Genomic DNA, 15,880 nt, shown 5'->3' with positions numbered 1-15,880 from the left:
TCTTAACTTTCACCTGAAAGTTCTTAAACTTTCACCAGAATTCTGAAAATGAATCAGAGATCAAAGCATGAGCTACTGAATATTGTATTTTTAAGGACCTAGTGAACATATCATTTTAATCACATGAAGGAGTAAATTAGTACTTATAACAGCAGAAATACCACGCTTTTTGTAGGTGTGCCAGAAATGATGTCATCTGCTAGGTCTGATGAAGTCTTCATCATAATGCAATGACATTATTATGTGATATAACATATGGTTATTACTGTTTGACAGAAATGAGTGGTATTTTCACAGTTGATTCCTTATTATTGTTGGAAATTTTTTGTAAGGTGTATTTGTTTTGTTATTCTCTACAAAGACAATATAACACAAGAATACATTGCCAGAGGTAACTGAATTCTAAGTGATATTGATATTTTTGTGTATGACTTCTTTTGAAATAATATTTTACTCTTTTTTCATTTTTTGCTTTTAAGATCTAATATCTTTTTTTCTGTACTTCTCCTCTGTTGTTTCTATTCAAATATTTATTATTGCTCTTCATCACTGAAGAAAAAGTTTTTGTGGTTGATGGCTTTTGAAATGTAAAAGATAAAATGATTTTGTGATGGGGACTAAAGTACTACTTTTTGTGCATTGCAACTACACATTTACTCTCCTAAAAGAGCATTTGGAACTGATTTAGTCGCTCTACTTTGTTGGAAGTAAAAAAGCACTAAACTCACTAACTATATCTTCATGAAAGAAACCAGAAAAGACTGCAATGAGATCTGTGATATTTATTCTTTGAATTAATGACCCTTTCTACATACTAGATGAATGCTTCGCTGGTTTTTAATTTACTTATTTCTAACTAGGAAAAAGCCTTTTTATCTGATTTATTGCAACAAATGTATATCTTATATAAAGTATCTGACTGTCTTTTTTGTTGTATTACTAAATAATTCTGCTTGATACCTTCACTTATTAACATTTCACACTACATCATGCTACGTCAGAGTTAGAGATCGCATTTAATAGTCTATTAAATACCTTTGAAAGATATTACAATAAGTTGTAATAAATTACTACTTCTTCTTCCAAATCAATAAATAAGAAAATGAATTCACATTCCAAGAAAATACAAATACAGACCATAAACATCAGCTTGTTCAGAAATATCTGACCTAGGGCAATATGTTTCAGCACTGTACAGCACCTGTTCATTTTAATAATTATTTTTATTATTAATTATTTCTGTAATTATTATTGATTTATTTCCACTCCTGAAGCCCTGGTTTAGACTATTTTATCTAATGAATGATTCACCTCATGCATATGCTATATCCAACTGCTTAATGGATAAAGTGCATATTGTGTATAGGTCTTCTAGAAGCTTTGGTAATTTAATTATTAAATATCTTAAGTTTATATTTGGTTGAAATCTTGTTTTGCTTCAGGATAAACACCAGGTCTATTGTAGTGTTGGAATATACTGTTTAAAGGGGTGTGATATTTGTTATTAAAACACAGACCTTGTACAGCTGTGCTAAAATGGAAGAAACAAACAGTAGTGACAGGCAACAGGTGACCTAAGAGGAAATGATTGGGTCAAACCTGGTCTAACATAAGGGCATCTGTACTGCAGAGATCCACTCCAGCAGGTTTTGTAGGTAACCTGCTAATTTAAGTGATGCGATTCTTAAAATAAGTCATTTCAAAATCATCCGAACAAAAAACAGAATACTTTCAGCTCTACAGAAAGAAACTTGCCTTAAGTGCAGTGTTATTTTTCTCCTTGTGTGGTTCACTTTGCACTCATTAACATTAAGTTTAAGTTGCAAAATGCCTGCCAATCCCACAGTTTTGTCTCATTTAATTTTTCTTGTTGTTGTTTCTTTTTGTGCAACGTCTTATTTTTCTACAATCAGAAAATTTGAACAAATGGCTAAATTGATCAATTGCCAGGTAAATTGAACAAACAGGGGCTTAATATACCCTCTACTATAACCGGTCAAAGAAGAGCTATTTAGCCTCACGTTCTTAACACGTCATCTATTGATGTGTTGTCTTTGTATAGTTGAATTTTTTTACTGCTTGGTAGATTCCACACAGTACATTGTCAACGTTATTCTTAGAGATTATTGTTTATTCAAAGCAGGACAGACATTGATATAAGACAATAATGGTATAGTACATTCTCCTTTTCCAGGATTTATACAATCCATAAAATTAATAACCACTAATAAACAAATATCTTGTTTTAAGTTTTCTATATATTTGATTAATGAGGTACTGCAAATCATTTTAGGTCTATCAAGGTTTTAATGCGTTCATGCCATAAGGTGTCAGTGATGTCCACACAATAATTTGAGTGTTCCCTTGATCCCTTGCTTATTATTTACTTACATTATAAGCTCAATTGCATGCCACCTGTTTACACAGCATGTTCAGCAGTGCCCCTTGTCTATGTTCAGGTCTTGGTGCTCTTGTAATGCTTTTAGTGCTATGGGTGAATGTGAATGACATTTAAAAGAATGTTTTGGTCCTCTCTGAGATCCTGTAGCTGGAGTGCCACGTCATTCATGCTAATTTGTTCTAATAAATAGACTGTATTCACACGCACATGCTTCTTTTTTATCATTAGTATGCAAATTATCTGAATTGGCCATGGAAACCTATCAACAAGGGAGAGATGGAAATGGAAATAAAGAAACTTACTCATATTGTTTCAAGGTAAGCATTCTCATATACTGAAAAGTTAGTTCACACATTGAGAGAATGAGATTTCTTAACTGATGTGTATATTATTAAACCAAAATATCCGTTCTTTTTGCACACACTGAGCAGGAAATTTAATTTATAAGAAGTATACTTTAGAGATCTTCTAGTGTATCTAAATCTACTCTACACAATTAAGTTCAATTTAAATTGCAGATCAGCAAAAGTATATATATTGTTGCATGCTGACCATTATTGCCATGATTTTAATTCAATTATATAAAAAGAAAATGGATTTCTGTAAATCACCAGCTCACATCAAATTAAAATGAGAAAATCTAAATACAGGCAGTTTCCAAAATACTTTGTTTCCAAATACTGTTGGCTTTACTGCAAAGCCAGCAAAGGTTCAATAATAGTAATGGTAGCAGATTACTATGCAATTGTACTGTCTCGAATCATACTGCTTATGTTTCATATATTGATATGTACAAATAGTACAAAGCTTTTAATCCTGTTGTGTTTCTTTGTTCATTATGATCATATCCTTACAGGTTTTAAACTTATTAAACAGCATAAACTTGACTAGGGCACATCAGAGACCGGACGTACACCTCTCTACCAAGGACACTGTGTGTGATGAAACAAGGAGCGAGTATCGAGATAAATATGCATTACCTGAGAAAATTCTCAATCTGTCAGAATTCAGAAGCAGACTTCTTCCCAGTAAACAGTTTCAAAAGGAAAACTATACTTTACCAATTACCATCTTCAAAGAAGTGAAGAAGGACAAAAAGGCTTTTCCCATTATGCATAAGGACTTTGGCCTTTTAAATGGAGGAGATATGAGTACATTATTTCTCACACATATTGCCATTGGGAAAAATCTGATTCAGTCAGAATCTTTGTCTTCAGCTCAAGAAATGTTTCACATGAGAGATGTATCATGTCAGATGCTTTCTCATGAACCAAGGAGCAGAAAGCTGAGATCGGAAATGCTTCAGTCCCATATCCTGCCTCCTGTTCATGTGGATTCAGGTTCATTTACTGTATACTTTGTTTTAAATGGGTTACAACATCTTTTTTTATTTTAGGCTAGAATTTACCTGAGCAGGGAACGTGTAAAAGCTAAGCATTTCATGAAAGAGTAATACCCATTCCACGGTATGTGGAGGAAATATGAAATGGGTTTGAGAAAAAAACACACATGCAAAGGCTTATCTACGACAGTCATGGTCTAAACACTTTCCATGCTTACAGAAGCATTAAAGTTAAATTGATATAGGAATAATAATTAAAACTAGAGTAGGTGAATACTTACAAAACATGTCATTTTAAGAGCGATCTGAGAAGGATTTACAGATGACAGATCTTGTTTAACTAACTACAATTCTATGAGCAAACAACTAGGAAGGTTGATAACACTATAGCATTCTGGGATGGTATATACAGTATGCCTATACAGATCCCTCCAAAAGCTTTTTTTATATAAGTCCCTCCTTATAAATTGTTTTTGTCAAAATAGAATGTTTGTATGTACATGGATTGACAATGTGGTTAATGATCTAAATATAGTGTGTCATCTTAAGGGGCACAAATTTTAAATGTGCAGATGTCAGCAGCAGTGCATAACAGGGATCTGTTTTTGGCCAGTTGTTCTTTCTTGTCCATATCCTCAAATTAGATTTTTATATTTGAATTAGAGTTAGAAATGAAATTTGCTGCTTATAGAAAATAAGAGGTCGCACAAAAAGAAACAGCAACATGAAAAATTAAATGAGACAAAATTGTGGATTTGGCAGGCATTTTGCAAATTAAATTTAATGTTGATGAGTGCAAAGCGAACTACACAAGAAAGAGAAAGATTACACTGCATGTATTGCAGGAAACTTCACACGAGATCTACAAGAGATCTACTGTATGTGTTCATCTCCTCATCAAGACAGTATGGGTAATCAAAAATCAAACTGATTGCTTGTAGCAATATGGCAAAGCGTGTGAAATTTAAATTGGAGAAAAGCACAGTGAAACCTCATTTAATATACTGTAATAAGTCATTACAGTATAAGTCATATATACTGTAAGTCATAAGTCAGTCAACATACATCAAAAAGGATAATACACCTTAGAAAGCATTCCAAGAAGGGCAAAATGAATGATTCCTTAATCTCAACTGATTCTCATTTATGGACAGGTTAAATTAATTACATTTTAGGTTTCTGCCAAGAATAAATAGACAGATTCAGACAAGTGGATATTTTACTCATGTATTTCAAATCATAGGGAGTATATACAGTATATGAGCAACACAGGGTCATAATTGGAAAATTAAAGGGAATTCACTAAGGCTGGAAAGAAATGTGCAAAGATAAATTTTAATTTTATCAAGTCATGTGTTTGAGACTCAAACTGTGGTATCCTCCAATAAAAAGTTTAATGAAATTATAGATTTACTTAAAGACTCATTTGCTACCTTTTATTATGCATCAGTGATGAAGCAGTAACAGTAGTAGTTGTATTAAACTGGCTTAATCAGGGATTTTAGTGATGAACATGAACAATGAACATGATATTCCTTTCCCAATCTGGATTTTCTTATTACAATTTTAACCCACTCCATTCCGTTATTCACACCATTCACCACTCATTACAATAGAGTGGCATTGTGTAGTTTAATTAGAGTAGTGATATTGTATGATCGTCTTTCCATATAGGTGATCTTGTATTGTTTTTCCATAAATTAAATTGAAGTCTGACTTCATCTCTATATTGGTTATGTTTTGTTAATCTATATTCTGTATGAAGTCATTTAATATAAATATTGTAACGCTTACGGCCGACAAGCACTGTGTGTAAGAGCCGGCGTACCAGAGCGGGTGACGTCACCGCCCTTCCCTGTGATAGCAGGACCACAGCTACTGGGCTGTGGAGAGATCTCTCTTTAGCTCACGGGGCTAGGTCGCTGCAGAGAGACGCGGAAGTCCCGGGTTCGAGCCTCCAGTCGGGATGGGGCCGACCAGATGCGGCAAGGGCGCCCGCCTGAGCCCCCGTTGCGTTACAATATTTATAGTGAAGGTTAAATGCAGAATGTCTGTCACTACCATATGACATAAACTATTTTTTTATGTTGAGAATATTATTACATATTATTTACTTATATTTTAGGTGTGAATGGAGTTAAATACTTTGAAGACCTGAGAGATCTTCAATGCAAACTTTTTAAAGGAATCCTGAAAGAAACTGAGAGAGCCAAGCACATAACTAAAGAAGAAAAAAAGAAGTCTGTGGAACTATCATTTAAGAGAAGAGAAACAAAAAGCAGATGCATGGAATTTGCAGCCCCATTAATAAGCAGGAATGATGTTTATTACTCAACCTACAAACATCATTGACATTTCCAGATATTTGTATGATTGTATTTACTGTAGGTAAATATTTAACCAACTTATCTGTGCTAATAGAACAATAAAATATTAATGCATGTCCTTGGGCTCAAAATATTTAGTGGTTTAGCTGAATTTAAAACAATTAAAAGTTGGCTATTAAGAATAAATCAGAACAAACAGTTATGTACACATACAGATAAAAAAAAACAATTTTATTAACACACTAATAAAACTTGTCAAATATACTAAAATAACAGTATGTTTGAATATGCCTGCCATGATTCACACAAATTATAAGAGATACTGGTAAAAATACAAGGAAAACTAATTTTATTGTAAGACTCTGGTTAGTATAGTTAACTTTGTAATAATGAATCTCTTAAAATCAACATTCATTAATACTGGTTTTCATGCAGTCTCTGGGTCCAGCTTTTGCTTTTGGCTACGCTTGTCATTTCAGTTTAGAGAGCAATGCTTACAGTCATGTGATTAGTTCTCTGTCAAGTTGTCAGGGTCTCAAAGAGCATTGCAAACTGTGCAGCAACGTTTTAACTTGTGCCGTTGTGAGGGCTGATTAGTATTGACATCATCAAGTGGTGTGTCCGTCCCCCATGTGGTACAATCCTCATGGGTGGATCACACTGGTCCTCTCAGTGGATTTATGACAGGCCTGGTCTAACTCAGGCATGTCTCCCTCCTGGAGCTACATAGTGAAAGGTGATGATTAAGATGCTTTATTATTGGAGGAGTCAGAATAGGCTCAATTTATGCTGGCTTGGTTTAACATATAGCCATCTTATCATGTACTGTATATCAAGAGTTCCATCTCAGCAACATTTCTATAAAGCTGTCACAAAGGAGTTAATTATGCACTTGATGTCTTCAATATTAGCCAACTGTATCTCTCTGTTCTCTTTGTGTGGCTATTCCCTTTTTTACGGTATGTAGTATGGTGAATGGAAATGAAGTATTTAACTTGAGTTACTTATGTAAACCATTTACATGTGATGTGAAGAAGGTAATAATTTTAGCACTTGAATGAATAAGCCCCATAGAGCTTTTAATTTCTAGATCTTTCAAAATCTATATGTCTATCATAAAATATATTCATTTCAAAGAATGACTCACCCTGAACACCGTGCCGTGCCAATGTGAAGTGAAACACTCTGCAGGTCTTGGCCTTTTCATTATATAATTAAGCTAAATTACATCTCAAATGCATTAAGAACATTCCTGTCCTTATGTCAATGTTCTTTAATGGAAATAGCCTGTTGTGAAATCTAATAAGTGACAAAAATAGCTTTACTATTAACTGACTAGTTAATGGTAGATCTCTGACGTCTGCTATTTCAATCAGTTCTGAAAGTTTTAGAAAGTTTTAAGACTATTAATTACAATGCATTTCTTTACTGCTCCTGTTTTGTATCATATCCCAATGGTTGCCACATCACACACTGCTGTCAAAGGGCTGCTTGGTGAGATGCAAAGCCCTTCTATCATCATGCCATAGTGAGTTCTAATATCTGTGTCTGGCGGGAGTTGTGGCAAATGTAATCAGAACGTAACGCCTAGACTCAAAAAGTCTAGTTGGACATAGGATATGCTGTAAATTACACAGACTCAAGATAGTAATCAAATATCAATTAATATAAATTCCTATTTAAAGATTTGTTAATACTTCATATTATAATGTTAGATATGCTCTAGTGTTCTAAAATAAATTAAGATTGATGAAGATCTCATAAATTATAGCAAGGATGTGCCTTGATGGCACTATGACAGACCTCCAATTTCATGACGTAACTTCCATCTGAAACAGAATTTCCTAACCAATGCAGCATTATGACAACAGTGAACAGGCAGTACAATACAGAACGTGTGAAATAATATGTAAGTGTATAGAATTATTCATTCAATAGTGTCTTAATAATAAATGTAAGTCTTGCATCTTAAGGAACTTTTTTATTGACAGAGCAATTTGCATACACATACTTGTTGAGGCGTTCTTGTAATCATTGCAAATACAATACCTCTCTGATTCACAAAATATATTATGGGTGACAGCATTTTTTTCTTGTCCACTGTTATCAGAGGGTATTCTGATATTTCAAGGTACTTATATAAAGATACATTTTATAGTTGCAAACCCATTGTTATGCTTTGAATTAAGTATTTGGAATATTATAGTAATAATCCTTCTCCTGCCTTTAGCTCAAATGAACCATGTGGAACAGTTTAAACATCAGGGAGTGCAGTCTAGTTGTACTGATGGTTGAAAAGCAGTCCAATGGCAGTGACTGATGTTTATCGGCTACAGATCAGAAGAAAAGGTCAAATATAATATTGATTGTAGAGTGTGCTAGGAGCTCTCCTTCAGTAGTTAGCAAAGCTGTGTGGTACAGTAGCTGTTCTAAGCAATATGAGAAGCATAGTGAATCAACATGCAAGTGCACAGAGTAATTTCACTAAAATGCAGAACCTGACTTTGTATGCATCAGTGAAACAATGCATAAGCTTTTATGACTCAATCTTAATAACAGAATCATACAATAATGCGGTAAAATATAATTATCAAAAATAAGTACTGTAATGCAGGTACCCCATGCTGACCTAGTAGTGGGTAATGTATGGAAGGACTTCAGTCCTTGCGAAAAATTCCCATCTTAAACTGTAAGACATTTAGTTATTTTGTGAAACATTGCAAGTATTGGAGAGCTGTCCACATTACACATTCAAGACCAAAATCCTACTGAGCATCTTCCCTTCTCTTATTATTGTCTGAGTTTCTGTTTTCTGTCTCTTTAAGGACAGTTGTAATTACAAGAATAAAATGTGCTGTTTGCTTGTTGTATTAACCATGTCTTGCTGAGACTGTGAAAGTCTGTGCAAACTGTTACATTGCATATAGTACATCCAGAAAGTATTCACCCTCCTAGAAATAGAAAATAATTGTGTTTCTATTGAAATACATTTTGTTCCCTTTATTCATGCAGCACACAATTTAATGAGGCCAAAACATTTTTGTTTTGTAACACAAAAGCTATGATAAATGACAAATAGAAATATCTTGGTCAGTTCACTCATTGAGTAAGTACTCTGTAGAAGCACCTTTTGCAACAGTTGCAGCTGTGAGTCTTCTTGGGTAGGTACAGTATATCAACATTGTATAGCACATCAGGATTAGGTGATTTTCACTCTATCTTCCTTGAAGGCTTGCTTAAGCTCTGTCAGGTTGCATGGGGAATGTCAATAAACCACAGTCTTCCACAAACTCAATGGAATTCAAGTCTGGGCTTTGGCTGGGCATTTCAAACACATTCACCGTCTTGTTCTCAGGCCACTCCAGTGTCACTTCTGTTGTTTGCTTGGGGTTGTAGTCATTCAATAATGGTTTTGTATTCGGGGGAAAGATGTATAAAATGAATAAGATACATGGTCAATCTAATTTTAAAAATGAAGGAAAATGCTTAGAAATGATTTTAAAAACTGTTTTTGTTATTATCAATTACCTGACGTGAAAATTCTCTCTGGCTTTCATTAAGTGAATGAGTCATGCATGCAAAAAAAAGTATTATAGTGGAAAAAAATTATATGTGTTTCTTTGCAGTTTCTATATTATCCTTTTAAATTAAGATATAAGGATTGGCTTATGTTAAAAGACAAATAGTATTATTAGTTAGGAATATCCTGTACGTTTAACATTTTTTAAAGTTTGTACCTTTAGAAGCAACATTAGTAGCATAACAATCTTGAATTGAACTAATTAGAATCGAGTAGAAAAACATTACAGGGTGTAAATTACTCCAGCATGCTGCCCATTCAATGTGCTTTCTTCCCATGCTATGTTGCATGCCACTAATTATGCTGCTGTTGGATAATATGGCTAATTCATTAGCCACAATTAATTAAGTTGTGGCTATATATTCTAGATATATTCTCTATATATTATTCACTTGTAACTACTTTTTACTTCTTTTGTTTTCACAGCACCCAGTTCCGTTTCACTTTAAAGCAACTAATGAGGTATCACAGTTCACCAGGCACAGAGAAATGAGCATTAGAACATGGAAATGTAATGTCCCCATGGCTCCATCTTTTTCTTTCATTTTCTCATACATTTAAATGCTTGAGATATGTTCAAGTTCAAGTTCAAGTTCAAGTTTATTGTCAGTATACTCATATACAGGTATATAGTATAACGAAAAGCTATTTAGCTAGCTCTCGGACATAAGTAGTACAAAGGAAAAAACAACAACAATACAATTGTATAACAAAAGAAAGACAGAGACAGCAGGCAATGTGCAAAAAACAACAACAGGTCATGAGCAAAAACAACAACAGGCAATGTGCAAAACAACAAAAAGGTAACAGGTTATGTGCAAAAACATGCATCAACAGAATGAAATAAAGGGATAGAAAATTATGGGGAGTGAGCTTTTGACATGTACAGAGAATGGTAGAGGTAGATTTACCTCTACCTCTACCTCTGTATGGTAGAGGTAGATTTTTCAATGTGTGTTTGGGTTTTTGGTAAGAAAGAAGGCACTTGAGGTTCAGATCATAGGTGAGAGGTGAGGTGAGAGTGAGAGAGGCTGGGAGTTTAATAGTTTGATAGTGCGGGGGTAAAAACTGTTCCTGAGTCTGAGATGGTAGCGAATCATACAGTCTGTAGCTGAGGTGTGTGGGTTCTTTGATGATACTTAGAGCTTTCCTCAAGCACTGTCTATCATAAATGTCCTGTATAGATGAGAGGGCAACCCCAGTGATGGACTGTGCAGTTTTCATCACCCGCTGTAGGGCTTTGCGGTCAGCAGTACTGCAGTTGCCACACCACACTGTGATGCAGCCTGTCAGTGTGCTTTCTTTAGTGCATCTGTAAAAGTTAGTGAGGATCTGGGGACATTTCTTCTTCTGGAGACTGAATCTGTCCCTTCCATTCTGTCTCTCTTAAAGAAGACACCTCCCACTAGAATAATTAATAATTAATTTTCATATGTACTTTTTGTAATACAGTATAGCACCAAGGGCTTGGTCATTCAGCTTTTGTCTGTTATTAATCTTCTTCTCCTACTCCTTATTTGCTCTGATATATTGTTTTTAAAAAATGGGATACTGAAATTAGTCTTGCTCCTTCTCTCTTAATTCACTAAATTCCATGTTTTTCATTTAATTTTTGTTTCCCTTGTTTACTAAAAAGAGAGCCTTTCTATTCCTACTTTCTCTTCCTTGATGGCAAGCACGTAGTTTCCTGTTTTGAGGAACATAGAACGTCAGACAGAGGGGGGACTAGTTCAACTGAGACCATGCTGAGTGATCTCAAAAGAGCTGTTGAAGGTGGTATATTACGACTTTCTAATGTGCTGTCATCAGGGCATCCAGTCCACCTCAGCCCTGGAATTCCCTCCCCTTACTGGAGTTGTGGTCATGGTGGTTTCTCACTTCCATTCTCCCTCTCGAGATAAAGAAGTGCTTCTTGCCAACAGTGTTGTTTTGTCCCCTCATCTGCTGCAGGATTTATATTCAGGATACTCTCACATGGCCAAAGAGGACTGCTGTTCCAGTCACAGACCCGAGATGCCTCGACAGATTTCTCAGAATAGTGTACAAGCATGCTCTCCAGTTCAGGTTTACCCGAGTGGAGTCCAGGATTCCTAGCTGCCCAAATCACAAGAAGTGCATTTGACTGATTTTCTAGGACAGCACATACAGTATGAATTTTGCATTTTCCCCTTCAGTCGGTCTCTTGCTCCATGAACATTTGCACATTTGATGTATGGTACATGTCTTAGGGTTGTGAAAATACACTCACTGCCCACTCTTGCTTTGATCAAGGATAGAGACAGTATACTGGGTATAGATTCTCTGGCACACAATTGGCAGTACAGATGGTAATACACCTTCAGTAACCCCTCTTCCTATATTCTTGAAGAAAAACCTTCTTCAAGAGGAGTGGTGCTGCTTGTGTCTCTCTGTTAGCCACATACTCCTGACAGCTTCTGAACAGTGCCTTGGCACATTATGCTGTGAGCTGATCTTTTGTCTCAGGCTTCTGTGCACATTTTGGCACCCCATCCTGCCATGTAGCACCTGTGGCATCAGCCCCTGAATGGGAACATCGGTCTCTTCTTACTTTTGTCTCTGTCCATTGTAGGTCACCTCTACTCTTAGAAATGGCAGCTGTCTGAATCTGACTGGTCCCTGGACTCCATCTGTGGCCACCATTGTCTTGGAGACATTACTTAAGTATAATTGTTCCATTAGATGGCCACTATTTTTGCAATGAAAAGGAATGTTAGGTTACCTTGTAACCCTAGTACTCTGAAAGAGAGGAGTGGTCACACAGATTCTTGGGTCACTTGGCAGCTCTTGAGCAAGTTTGTCAATGAGAAATTGAATTTCTTTAGTTTAGGTATTGAGATAGGAAACACGGTTACAGGCGTAATGCACTGTAAATTAGTGACAATCTACAATCATGTTTTATTTGAAGCATTATAGTGTTTTTTTTCAGTTTCTACATAACTGTTGCCTCATGATTATAAAACTATGCTTGATTTAACATTTGTGCTGTGCCCCCTGGGGCAAACAGTAAAACAAAAGAAAAAAATTGACACTGTTGCAGTGGCAGATTTTACATCTTTAATGATCTCTTAAATAGAGGAAACAGAAAAAAGAAGGAGATGGCAGTAATCTGCTTTTATTCTACTGGGTAAAAATGTCACCTTGAATCTAAATGTTTAATAATAGAGATTGTCTCTCTATTATACCATTATGATTCACTTCAAATAATTATTTTCCTTCTTTAATTATAGAGCTAACTAAAGACATTTGCAGCAGATTATTCGTCCAGCATTATTTACTGTATGTTTTATTTTTTTTCCCCAATGAGATTAACTCTCCTTGCCTTGTTATTTTGTACACATTGTGATGAAGCCTGGACATGTTTTCATATTGCTATTTTGAATTCTCTTATGCATACGTAAATATAACATTTGAGAAATAGAGGTCATCATATCAAGTTCAATTCATTTTCTGGCAGAAAGACAGACCCGAGGTGCACTGAATGGTAGGACTGAAAAGAGGGCACTTGCCAAAATTGCAGCAGATCTCATTCATGCATCTAACCTCTCCTAACCTCTGGATTGTGAATAAGTACTGCCATTTTATTTTTTATAATTATTTGTTCTTAGGTTTACAATCCATAACAGATTTAGTTTTCATTGACATATTTATTTATTCACTGGTTCATTTTTACATTTTTATATTAAACTGCTGATGTTTAGTCAACAGTCACAATTATGTTGATAAAATTGTATTCTAAATGAGGGTTAAGTGTTTTGAGGGTAGGAACAGTTTTATTGAAGATTATGCATATACCTTTAGCCTATTTACTGTGTATTAATATTTTTTAAATTAAAAATGAGAAATGCATACATGGTCTCCATAAATCCTCCTACACTTAAAACAAAAAGCCATCCTCCACAACAATAAAGGTATGAGCTAAACTAAGGTGGTTCACTGAGCTATGGTGTGAAGATGAACAGTGAAAAGGAGCCTCTGTTGTGTCAAACTCTCCATAAATCCACGTAAAGACTTGCTCTACAAAAACACCAGACCAGTAGCTACCACTGTAGAGAACTTTTTATATCAAACAAGCCAATTTCAATTTTTGAGAATGTGTTTGCTTGCCCTTCATGAAGTATCCTGAAATTTCAGTCTATGGGGGACCAGATTTTCTCCCCCTCAGCTTGAAACCAAAGTAGAGAGCTTCAACCTACTGTACTTCAAACCAGTGCAGGATAGAGACAACCGTGTTATAAAGACTAACCCTGGAAATCCTCCACCATGTAGTCTGCTCCAGGAGACCGTGAGGAACCTAAACGTTTTCCTTTATTTTGTTCATTGTTGTCTCCTGGAGGCTGTGCGCAAGTCGCACTGGGCCCAGTGAAAGTTCTCCTCCAGGAGAGAGGCAGCGATGTCTCGTCATCCTGGTGACAAACTGTTACCTTAGACTTACACATCAAGAAACCTCATTGAAACCCCTGAGGTTGAGTTTTGTTACAGCTTTATTACATATTCAATCCATTTTTTAACCAGTTTATCCAATACAGGATCGCTGGAGAGCTCGAGCTTATCCTGGCAAGCAATAGGCACATTTCAGGATACACCCTAGATGGGATCTGTCAAGGCCCAAACACTCACAGCAAGGACAGGTTTCCCAGAAGCCAATAAACCTGACAGTATGTTCTTGGACTATGGGAGCACTCAAGTGAACTCAGGGAGAACATCCAAACTCAATGTAGAAACCTCTACACAGTGAAAAAGGAATGCTAACCACTGCGCCACTGTGCTGTCCTTTCATGTATATTATTTTTGTATATTAAATTTCCTATGTTGGGTGGCTTTTCCTTTGTAGATGTGTTGAGTCCTGGCTTTGTTTCTGGACTGAGTCACTATATGGAGTTTGCAGGTTCAATGCATTTGCCTAGGTGCATTAGTATCTCCAAATTGTCCCTGTGTGTTTGTGTGAATGCTCTTAGATTCAGTGGTTCCCCATCCAGGAAGTAGTCCCATTTTATGCATACAACCTGCTTTTGAAAGAATAAGCGGCTTTCTTATAAAGAATAGATGGAATTTCCTTTCTTTATAAGATGTAAAATTAGTGTAGAAAAAGCCATTACTATTTCAAATTGCATTATATTTACAGTATATATTCATAATGTTACAGTAAGTTTCTGCTTAGCTTGATACCATTTATGAACAAAATCAGATCCCAAGCGAATAGTTACTTAGCTGAATCAAATATAGACATTGCACACACATTGCAAAAACAGATCAGAAATCTAAACTGTATTTTACAGATGAAAAAAGAAATATTACTATATAAAGTAAAATCGAAGTTCCTTAATGAGTTCATAAAATTGTCTTTTTCAATTCAAAAGATTATGCTTTCAGTTTGATAAATGTTTTAATTTCATGATAAACATGCAGGAAGAAAATAGGGGCCATACGTACAGACTGTCTATGTATGCTGTGAAGCATGATGAGTGTGTACTGCTTACCAGCTTTGACAAAGAGACCCAATAAGCTATGAAAGAATGTGGAGTTCATAAAGAGATGGAATTCAATACCTGGTGAAAGAGAAGGGTAGGTTGCAGGATTTGTCACTACTGAGCGATGGCAGTGAGTAAATCCAAGAATGACAGAAAGCTGAAGCTTACCATGATTTATCACTCTTTGTTTTTCAAATGGCAAATTCTGGCAATCCTATTTTGTTCCTGAAGTAATGCCTCAAGTTACTCCCACAACCAGTTCTAACACATACCAATCACTCAGTGTCCACATGTGCATTGATATGAACAAAGGTTAACTTTTATTTCAATACTATCATAATACACAATTAAAAAAACTTTGATTACATGTTTTCTGTTTAGTGAAACATCGTATAAAATAGTTTTATTATATCATCATAGAAAATAACTTTTTTATCATTCACTACACGATATTACTGTAGGTACTGCTATTTATTAATAATTGAGTCATTCATTTACCGGTTAATGTTTGTTAACTAGCACCAATTTTGTAAACAATTATTCCATCAAGGGAGAAAATATCTAATTATAAAAGTCTTTTGTTTGAATAAAACTCTAGATCATGACATTTAGCAGTTATTTAGATGAGATGCAGTGTGATTTTGAATATTGGTAATGTCAGAGTTTTATTTATATTAATTTAATTTATTCATATTAATTGCACACATCTTTGTATTCTCTGTTGTGTTAGTTTAGTAATTT

General features: G+C 35.2%; 1 long non-coding RNA gene across 2 annotated transcripts; it reads left to right on the top strand.

Annotated features, from left to right (window-relative positions):
- The first annotated feature begins 315 nt into the window (after positions 1 to 315).
- On the top strand, positions 316 to 6,188 carry LOC107079278 (uncharacterized). 2 transcript variants are annotated; one of them, XR_011189186.1, is made up of 5 exons: positions 316 to 391; positions 2,630 to 2,718; positions 3,258 to 3,741; positions 4,589 to 4,654; positions 5,869 to 6,188. It is a non-coding gene; the product is annotated as an uncharacterized lncRNA (long non-coding RNA). The 2 variants fall into 2 exon arrangements; XR_011189187.1 differs by lacking the exon at positions 4,589 to 4,654.
- Positions 6,189 to 15,880: the final 9,692 nt, after the last annotated feature.

This window comes from Lepisosteus oculatus, chromosome 3 (genome assembly GCF_040954835.1).
Source record: "Lepisosteus oculatus isolate fLepOcu1 chromosome 3, fLepOcu1.hap2, whole genome shotgun sequence".
Classification (NCBI taxonomy): domain Eukaryota; kingdom Metazoa; phylum Chordata; class Actinopteri; order Semionotiformes; family Lepisosteidae; genus Lepisosteus; species Lepisosteus oculatus.
Note: the sequence above shows the minus strand (reverse complement) of the source record. Positions and strands in the feature narration are given on the sequence as shown.